Raw genomic sequence first — 11,373 nt, 5'->3', positions numbered from 1 at the left:
GCTTAACTTCAGGGGCTTTGAAAATTAGCAGAGAGCTTGACTCCAGGAGACCCAAGGGCTACAGAACTAAGATTCCACTCTTAAAGAACCAGCAAGCTATAGCATTCATGCTAATACCCAGTACAGAGACAGCAATTTGAAAAGTACCTGGGCTCTACATGAAATTTGTTGAGAAAATTTGTTGACTAATTTTAGGGCACATGTTGGAGGGGCAGGGATTAATAAGAACTTGCTTAGGAATGGAATTGCTAGTGAACATCATTATTATTGCCCCTCTCCATCCTAGCTAGTCCAACACTAGTGAGAGACAGTACTGACAATCCCTATCTAACTTGCTAGCACTGCTTACCTAGCTCCAACATTCCCCCACAAAACCCACCCCATCTTACCTGCCCACCCCAACAGGCACCCCTCCAAAATGTCTCCTGCCCCAGTATGGAGGGCCAGCACCATTGGCCAGCAAGTCTACAACAGTTATAGCAGAGACTGTCAGCCAGCTATGCCAGAGGCTAATCCCACCAACCAGTACCCCCTCAGTGGCAGCAGCCAGGCCTCTCCACCATCTGTGCCAGGGAACAGCCCTGCTCACCAGTATGCTGGCAATAGGTACACCCAGTCATTGCAGTCAGCCAAACTGGGAGCCAGTCCCCCTCCCCCAGCCCCTGCCATCAGAAAGCCCACAATACTTGTGGGCCAGTCATAACAGAAGGATGCACGTGGCTCACAAAGGAGACACTCCTGAAGCACCTGGTTCTGGTGCAGTGGATTGCATATCTGGGTCCCCCAGACACCTTGTACATGAGGTTACTATTTTCAAGGCCAAGAGACATAGCTAATCTACATAATACACAGAAACAAACACAGATAATCAGACAAAATAAAGACAGAAGAATACAGTCTAAACAATAGAATAGGACAAAACACAGTAAAAGAACTGAACAAAACGTAGGTAAGCATTCTACTGATAAAGAGTTTGAAGTAGTGTTTGTAAAGATGCTTACCAGATTTGAGAGAGGAGTGGATGAATTCAGTGACAACATCAACAAAGATATAAAATATTAATAAGAAAAACAGTAAGGGAGAACTGAGCGACTGAAGCCGCAAACGAGATGCCAGTGGCCGTGGGGCCCTATGGACAGTCCCAGCTGAGCTGCTTTGACCGCATGAAGATGGGCTTTGTGATGGGTTGCGCAGTGGGCACGGTGGCCAGGGCACTCTTTGGCACCTTCTGCTGTCTCAGGATTGGAATGCGGGGTTGGGAGCTGATGGGCAGCATCGGGAAAACCATGATGCAGAGTGGCGGCACATTCATAGCCATTGGGATGGGCATCCGATGCTAATCCAGGCAGTGGTTGCCCATACACCTACCCCCTTCCCATCAGTCCAGCTCATGTACTATAATAAAACAAAATTCTTGGGGTAAAAAAAAAAGAAAAAAAAGAAAAAGAAAAAGAAAAAAAACAGTAAGGGCTGAAAAATACAGTAACTGAAATGAAAAATACCCTAGAGGAAACTGAAAACATATTGAGGATCCATAAGAACAGATCAGCAATCTGAAAGAGAAAACCATCCAAGATGAACAACAAAAAGAGAATAGAATTTTTTAAATGAATACAGGTTAAGAGACCTCTAGAACAACATTACACATACTAACATTCACATTACAGTGATCCCAGAGGGACAGAAAGAGGAAAAGATGTAGAAAACTTATTTGAAGAAATAATAGATGAAAACTTCCCTAACCTGGGGAAGGGAACAAACATCTAGATCCAGGAAACACAGAAACTTAAACAAGATGAACCAAGAAGGTCCACACTAAAGCACATAATAATTACACAGCAAAAATTAAGAAAAGGAGAGAATCTAAAAGAAGTGAGAGAAAAGCTATTACTTACATACAAGGAATACCTCATCAGACTATTGGCTGATTTCTTAGCAGAAACTGCAGGACAGAGAAGAGTGGCATGATATATTCAAAGTGCTGAAAGGGAAAAAACGTACAACCAAGAACATTCCACCTGGCAAGTTTATCATTGAGAATTGAAGGAACAATGTAACATTTTCCAGGCAAACAAAAGTTAAATTACCACTAAACTGGCTGTACAAGAAATGTTAAAGAAATTAAGTAGAAAAGGGAAGGTCATAACTAACAGAACATTATGGAAGAAAAAAAAATATCTCACTAGTAAAAGCAAATATATAGTAAACATAGCAATCACTTACAAAGGTTCAAAGGCAAAGGTAGTAAAATCAACTATGTCTACAAAAATCAGTTGAGACATGAAAAATAAAAAGATGTAAATTTGACATCATACACTTAAAACATGAAGGCGGGGAGTAAAAATGTAATGTTTTTAGGTTGTGTTCAAACACAGGTAACCATTGGCTTAAGATGGACTACTATATAGGTAAGAGGTTATATATGAACATCATGGTAACCATGACCAAAAATCTGTAATAGGTACACAAAAAAATAAAGAGAAAGAAAACCAAGCATGACACATCAAACCACAGGAAAGAGAACAAGAGGAGAATAAACAGAGAACTACAAAAACAACCACAACACATTTAACAAAACAGCAATAAGTTCATACTTATCAGTGATCATTTTAAAATGTAAATGGACTAAAGGGTCCAATCAAAAGAAGTGAAGTGACTGAACAGATTTAAAAAGAAAGACCAATCTATACACTGTCTATAAGAAACTCACTCTAGAGATGCCTGGGTGGCTCAGTGGTTGAGCATCTGCCTTTGGCTCAGGGCATGGTCCCAGGGTCCTGGGATCAGTCCCACACTGGGCTCCCTGCAGAGAGCCTACTTCTCCCTCTGCCTGTGTCTCTGCCTCTCTCTCTCTCATGAATAAATAAATAACATCTTTTAAAAGTAATAAAAATAAAAAATAAATAATTTTTAAATAAAAAAACCTATTTATTTATTCATTCATTCATTTATTAGTAAGCTTCATGCCCAGCATGGAGCCCTGTGTTGTGCTTGAACTCACCAACTCACCATCCTGAGATTCAGACCTGAGCTCAATGTTTAATCAACTGAGCCAGCCAGGCACCCAAGGGACTCATTTTAGATTTAAAGATACATACAACCTGAAACCAAAGGGATACATCATGCAAATGGAAAGGAAAAAAAAATACTTTTATCAGACAAAAGAGACTTTAAAACATTGAAATAAGAGACAAAGAAGGGAATTACATACTGATAAAGGGATCAATCCAACAAAGGGATCAAACAATTGCAAATATCTATGAATCCAACATAGGCCCTAAATATATAAAGCAAATATTAACAGAAATAAAAAGAGAAATTGACAGTAATATAATAATAGTAGGGGACTTTAATACCCCACTTACATCAATAGATTATCCAAACAGAAAATGAGTAAGAAAGCAGTGGCTCTGAACAACAGGTTCACCTAGATGGACTTAACAGGTACATACAGAATATTCCAGCAAAAACAGTAGAAAAACATTCTTTTCAAGGGGACATGAAACATTTTCCAAGATAGATCATGTTAGATCACAAAACAAGTCTCAATAAATTTAAGAAGACTAACATCATATCAAGCATCTTTTTTCAACCATTCAATGCTATGAATCAAAAAATCAATCACAAGAAAAAAAAAACTCAGGGGAAAAAAACATGTGGAGGCTAAACAACATACTAATAAACCACCAATGGGTCAATGAAGTAGTCAAGTATGAAATCCAAAAATACCTAGAAATGAATGAAATTAGAAATGTAACAGTTCAAAATCTTTGGGAGGTGGCAAAAGGAGTTCTAAAAGGACAGTTTATAATGATACAGGCCTCGCTCAAGAAACAAGAATAATCTGTAACAAACAATCTAACTTTATACCCAGAGGAACTAGAAAAAGAACAAACAAAGCCTACAGTGAGTAAGAAGAAGAAAATAATAGAGATTAGAGCAGAAATATATGAAATAGAGACTAAAATATAATACAAAAGATTAGTGAAACCAAGAGCTCATTCTTTGAAAAGAACAAGAGAATTAATAATGCTCTAGCAATATTGAGTTAAAAAAAAAGAGGACCCAAATAAACAAAATCACTAATGAAAGAGGAGGAATCATGACCAACACTACAGAAATAAAATTGTAACAATATTATGAAAACCTGAATGTCAAAAAATTAGACAACTTTGAAGAAATAGATAAATTCCTAGGAACATATAACCTACCAAAACTAAAGATGGAAGAAAGAGAAAATTTGAACATACCAATCATAGGAATGGAAATGAATCAGTAATCAAAAAACTCCCAAAAACCACAAGTCCAGGACCAGAGAGCTTTATAAGCAAACTCTCCCAAACATTTAAAGTAGAGTTAATAGCCATTTTTCTTAAACTATTCTAAAAAACACAAGAAGAAAGAAAACTTCCAAATTCATTCTCTGAGGCTAGCTAGCATCACCCTGATGCCAAAACCAGATAAAGATACCACAAAAAAAGAACATGAACATAGATGCAAAGTCCTCAACAAAATGTTGTTAGCAAACCAAATCCAACAATATATTTTAAAAATCACATCAATACGTAAGGATAAAAAAACTGTATGATCACTTCAAGAAATGCAGAAAAAATATGTGACAAAGTACAACATGGAGTCATGATAAAAAAAAAAAAAACCCTCTGCAAAGTAAGTCTAGCGGGGACATATCTCAACAGAATAAAGGCCTTATATGAAAAACCCACAGCCAACATTATACTCAAAGGTGAAAAAGTGAGAGCTGTCCCCCAGGGTCAGGAACAAGACAAGGATGTCCACTCTCACCACTCTTTACAATAGTACTAGAAGCCCTAGTCACAGTGACTATACAATATAAAGAAATAAAAGTCATCTCAATTTGGTAAGGAAGAAGTAAAACTCTGTTTGCAAATGATGTGAGACTATATATAGAAAACCCTAAAGACTCGATCAAAAAATTAATAAAACTGATAAATGAATTCAGTAAAGTTGCAGGATATAAAAATCAACATACAAAAACCTGCTCCATTCCTATACACTAATAATGAAGCAGCAGAAAGTAAAATTAAGAAAACAATTCCATCTACAATTATACCAAAGACAGTATCTTAAAGAGCTGAAAGACCTGTTCTCTTAAAACTATAAGCGTTGATGAAAGAAATTGAAGACACACACACAAAAATGGAAAGAGATTCTATGCTCATGGATTGGAAGAACAAATAATGCTAGAATGGCTATACTACCCAAAACTATTTATAGATTAAGTGCAATCCCTACCAAAATACCAACAACATTTTTCACAGAACTAGAACAAATAATCCTAAAATTTGTATAGAACCACAAAATATCCTGAATAGCCAAAATAATCTTGATAAAGAAAAATGAGAGGTATAACAGTTCCAGATTTCAAGTTATGTTACAAAGTGGTAGCAGTTAAAACAGTGTGGTACTGCCATAAAAGTAGATCAATGGAATAGAATTTTAAAAACTCAGAAATAAACCCACAACTATATGGTCAATTAAAGGAATGACAAAGGAGGAATGAATATACATTGGAAAAAAGTCTCTCCAACAAAGGGTGTTGGGAAAAATGGACAGCAACATACAAAAGAATGAAACCGAACCACTTTCTTTCACCACACACAAAAGTAAACTCAAAATGGATTAAGGACCTAACTGTGGGACCTGAAACCATAAAAATCCTTGAAGAGAGCACAGAGAGAACAATCCTTGATGTTCTTTGACATCAGCCATAGCAACGTTTTTTAAGATCTGTCTCCTGAGACAAGGGAAATAAAAGCAAAAATAAACTACTGAGACTTCATCAAAATAAAAAGTTCCTGCATGGTGATGGAAAAAAACACAATGAAAAAGTAACCTAATGAATGGGAGAAGATATTTGCAAATGACATATCCAATAAAGGGTTGGTATCCAAAATATCTACAGAACTGATACAATTAAACACCCCCAAAACAAATAATCCAATTAAAAAATGGACAGAAGACATAAACAGACATTTCTCCAAAGAAGACATACAGATGAACAGCAAACACATGAAAGGATGCTCTCAACTCATCCTAAGGGCAACAAATCAAATCCACAATGAGGTATCACCTCACACTTGTCAGGATGGAGAAAAATCAAAAATGCAAGAAACAACAACTGTCAGCAAGGATGTGGAGAAAAAGGAACCCTCAAGCAGTGTCGGTGGGAATGCAAACTGGTGCAGCCATTGTGGAAAACAGCATGGAGCTTCTTCAAAAAGTTAAAAAATAAAACTCCCCTATGATCCAGGAATTGCACCGCTGGGTATTTACCCCCAAAATACAAAAACACTAATTCAAAGGGATACATGCACCCCCTATGTTTATTGCAGCAGTATTTAAAATAACCAAACTAGGGGCAGCCCGGGTGGTTCAGCGGTTTAGCGCCACCTTCAGCTCAGGGCGTGATCCTGGAATCTCGGGATCAAGTCCCACATCGGGCTCCCTGCATGGAGCCTGCTTCTCCCTCTGCCTGTGTCTCTGCCTCTCTCTCTCTCTCTCTCTCTGCCTCTCTGTGTCTCTCATGAATAAATAAATAAAATCTTTAAAAAAAAAAAATAGCCAAACTAGTGGCACAGTTGGTTGAGTGTCTGACTTGGTTTTGGTTTGAATCATGATCTCAGGGTGGTGAAATGGAGCCCTTCACTGGGCTCTGCTCTAAGCACAGAGTCTGCTTTGGATACTCTCTCCCTCTGCCTCTGCCCGTCTTCCTTCATGCTCTCTCTATAAAATCAATAAATAAATCTTATTAAAAAAATAAAATAATAAAATAGCCAAACTACGGAAGCAGCCCAAGTTCATAGATGAATGGATAAAAAAGAGGTGATACACACACAATGGAATATTAGTCATCAAAAAGAAAGAAATCTTGCCATTTGCAATGACACAGACAGAGCTAGAGAGTATAATAATGCTAAGTGAAATAAGTCAGTCAGAGAAGAACAATTACCATATGATTTCACTCATATGTGGACTTTAAGAAACAAAACAGATAAACATAAGGACAGGGGGGATAAATGAGGGAAGCAAACCATAAGAGACTCTTAATTATAGAGAACAAACCAAGGAGAGACATAGGGAGAGGTGGGTGAGTGATGGGCTAAATGGGTGATGGGTATTAAAGAAGGCACTTGATGTAACAGGCACTGGGTGTTAAACATAAGTGATGAATCACTAAATTCTACTCCTGAAACCAGTATCACTCTATATGTTAATATTACTCCACAGAATTTAAATAAAGACTTGAACAAAACAAATGAGCAAAGAAAAGCCAAGAAAGAGACTCTTAACTACAAAGAATAAACAGATGGTTACCAGAGGGGAGTTTGGTGGGAAGATAAGAGAAATAGGGTATGGGGATTAAAGAGTACGATGAAAAAAGAAAAAAAAAAAGCTGTAAGACTCTGATGAGTGAAACTGATGATGACATAAAGAAATGGAAAAATAGTCCATGCTCATGGATTAAAAGAATAATATTGGAAGGGGGGCACCTGGGTGGCTCAGTGGTTGGGCGTCTGCCTTTGGCTGAGGTCATGATCCTGGGGTCTGGGATTGAGTCCTGCATCAGGCTTCCTTCCGGGAGCCTGCTTCTCCCCTCTGCTCTACCTCTCTCTCTGTGTCTCTCATGAATAAATAAAATCTTTAAAACTAATAATAAAATAAATAAATAAAAGAACAATATTGTTAAAATGTTCATACTACCCGAAGGAATCTGTAGATTCAGTGCAATCCCTATAAGACTATCAGTATTTTTCATAGAACTAGAGAAAATAATCCTGAAATTTGTATAGAACCACAAAAGATCCCAAGGAGCAAAAACAATCTCAAGAAAGAAGAACAAAGCTGGAAGTATCATAATCCCAGATTCCAAACTATACTATAAAGCCACACAACTATACTATGGTAATCAAAACAGTATGGTACTGGCACAAAAATAGAAACATAGATTAATGGAAGAGGATAAAGAGCCCACAAATAAACCCACATTTCTATGGTCAGTTAATCTATGATAAAGGAGGCAAAGGCAAAAATAGACAATGGGGAAAAGAGAATCTCCTTAATAAATGGTAGTGGGAAAATTGGACAGTTACATATACAAGAACCAAACTGGACCATGCTCTTATACCATATAAAAAATAAAGTCAAAATAGATTAAGGATCTAAATATGAGACCCGAAACCATAAAACTCTTAGGAGATGGGGATCCTTGGGTGGCTCAGTGGTTTGGTGCCTGCCTTTGGCCCAGGGCATGATCCTGGAGTCCCGGGATCAAGTCCCACATCAGGCTCCCCGCATGGAGCCTGCTTCTTCCTCTGCCTGTCTCTGCCTCTCTCTCTGTGTCTCTCATAAATAAATAAATGAATAAGTAAATAAATAAATACATACATACATACATACTTACTTAGAAAAAAAAAACCTCCTAGGAGACAACATGTGCAGTAAAGCCATGGACATTTGTCTTAGCAATATTTTTGGATCTGACCCTTCAGACATGAACAACAAAAGCAACATTTTTTTTAAGTTTTTAAAGAGATGCCTGGATGGCTCTTCAGTTGAACGTCTGCCTTTGGCTCAGGGCACGGTCCTGGGATCCAGGATCAAGTCCCACATCAGGCTCCCCACAGGGAGCCTGCTGCTCCCTCTGCCTATGTCTCTGCATCTTTCTGTCTCTCATGAATAAATAAATAAATCTTTTTAAAATTTTTTTTAAAAAAATAAAAATTAGGGGTACATGGGTAGGTACGTTGGTTAAGCATCTCACTCTTGATTTCAGATCGGGTTATGGTTTCAGGGTTGTGAGATTGAGCCCTATTTTGGGTTCTGCACTGAGAATAGAACCGGCTTGGGATTATCTCTCTCCCTCTCCCCCTCTTTGCTTGCTCTCAATATATAGATATAGATATAGATAGATAGATTTATAGATATATATATAGTGTGTGTACATATACACACACACACACACATATATATATATATACAGTATATTTAGCATATAAACCAAAAAAAAATTTATGCAGTGAAGGAAATCAATAAAATGAAAAGGCGACCTACTGAATGGGAAAAGAAGAGATAATATCCAAAATATTACAAAGAACTCAAAACAACCAAAAAAACCAAACAACCCAATTTTAAAAATGGGCAGAGATGATCTGAATTAATATTTTTCCAAAGACATACAGATGACAACAGGCATATGAAAAGATGCTCAACATCATTATTCATGAGGGAAACGTAAATCATGCACTGTTGGTGGGAATGTTAACTGGAGGAGCCACCGTGGAAAAACAGTATGGAGGATTCCTCAAAAAAAACTGAAACAAGAAATACCATATGGTTTAATAATTCTACTTCTGGGTATTTACTTGAAGAAAACAAAAAACATTAATATGAAAAGATTTACCCCTATCTTTACTGGGGCACAATTTATAATTGCCAGGCTACAGAAGCAACCTAAGTATCCATAGATAGATGAGTGAATAAAGCAGGCTATCTCCACAAAGGAGTATTACTCAGCTGTAAAAAAGAAGGAAATCTTGCCATTTGTAGCAACATGGCTGGACTTAGAGGGCATTATACTGAGTGAGCTAAGTCAGATGGAGAATGAGAAATTCCAAATGATTCACTTATATATATGGCATCTAAAAAATAAATGAATAAACATATTTAAAAATAAAAATAAAAAATAAATGAATAAGGAAAAAACAGAAACAGACTCATAAATACAAAATGTTAAAATGGTGCCTGCTAGAGGGGAGAGAATGGGAAGATGAACAAAACAGTTATAAAATAAGTCACGGGAATGAAATGTATGGACAGGAAATACAGTCAACGATATTGTAATAACTGTGTATGATGAAGATGGTGCCTACACTAATCATAGTGAGCATTTCATAATGTATATACATGTCAAATCACTATGTTATACATCTGAAACTAATGCAACATTGTATGTGAACTGTATATACTTACAATAAAATATTTTTTAAAAAATAGAAGGGCACCTGGCTGGCTTAAACTGTAGAACATGGAACTCTTGCTCTTCAGGGTTCTGAGTTCAAGCCCCACATTGGGTGTGTAGCCTATTTTAAAAAATAATAAAAAATAAAACTAAACTAAAAAATAAAAAAATCCAGATTTTGCTCTGCTAGAAATCTACTTCAATATTCTTCCATTCTTAAAGAAAACAAGAAGTATTGTTAATTCTCTCACAATTTGTTTGTTTTTAGAGAGGGAGGGGCAGAGAAAGGGGAAGAGAGAATCGTAAACAGGCTCCATGCCCAGCATGGAGCTTCACACAGGGCTCAATCTCACGACTCCGATCTCATGACCCTGAGACCCAGACACCTAACCAACTGAGCCACCCTAGCACCCCATTCTCATAGTTATTATAAACCATGGACAAAAATTTTCATGAGTTAAAGAAGTTTCTTAAAACTTTTCTTACAAGTAAGCTTTATGCCCAATGCAAGGCTTCAACTCATGACCCCAGGATCAAGAATCACAGGTGCTACCAACTAAGCCAGCAAGGTGCCCTTAAAACTTTTATTTTTGTTATTATTTTTTATTATTTTTTTGTTGTTTATTTATTTAAGTAGGCTCCATGTCCAGCGTGGAGCCCAACACAGGGCCTGAATCTACAACACTGAGATCAAGGCCTGAGCTGAGATCAAGAGTTGGATGCTTCACCAACTGGGCCACCCAGCTGCCCCAAAACTTTTTTAAGTATTTACATAAGTTGATAGTTACAAATCATTTTCATGCAACATTGTTAGAAAAAAGTATGCTTTACTTTAATGTACATATATTTAAGAAATATTTAAAGGAAATTTATTACAAACCACAATCCTTGTACTAGAACAGATATCTTTATTCTTCCTAGCCCATTTTAATATTCACCTATATGCATTTAGTTTTTACCTGTTTCATTCAAAAACAGAAGAAAGTAGAGCAATGTTTTTATAGATTTAACTATTTTGGTTTTTTTATTTAAGATTGTATTTATTTATTCATGAGAGACACAGAGAGAGAGAGGCACAGACACAGGCAGAGGGGAAAGCAGGCTCCATGCGGGGAGCCCAACATGGGACTCGATCCCGGGACCCCAGAGTCGCACCCTGGGCTAAAGGCAGCACTAAACTGCTGAGCCACCCGGGCTGCCCAACTATTTTATTTAAAAGCAAATTTGTACTTGTATAATGAGCTAATTACAATTCAAAATAGTATCAATTTTTATATAAAAATCTTTTAAAATATCCTTACCAAGTGAATTACCTCAATAACGTGAGAAAATCCAAATATTGGCACTACTCACTACTCCACCACGTAAAGCAT

General features: G+C 37.0%; 1 pseudogene; it reads left to right on the top strand.

The window, feature by feature from the left end:
- The first annotated feature begins 1,047 nt into the window (after positions 1-1,047).
- On the top strand, positions 1,048-1,382 carry LOC112915355 (reactive oxygen species modulator 1 pseudogene; annotated as a pseudogene).
- The last annotated feature ends 9,991 nt before the right edge of the window (positions 1,383-11,373 follow it).

Source organism: Vulpes vulpes, chromosome 16 (assembly GCF_048418805.1).
Source record: "Vulpes vulpes isolate BD-2025 chromosome 16, VulVul3, whole genome shotgun sequence".
Taxonomy (NCBI): Eukaryota; Metazoa; Chordata; class Mammalia; order Carnivora; family Canidae; genus Vulpes; species Vulpes vulpes.
Note: the sequence above shows the minus strand (reverse complement) of the source record. Positions and strands in the feature narration are given on the sequence as shown.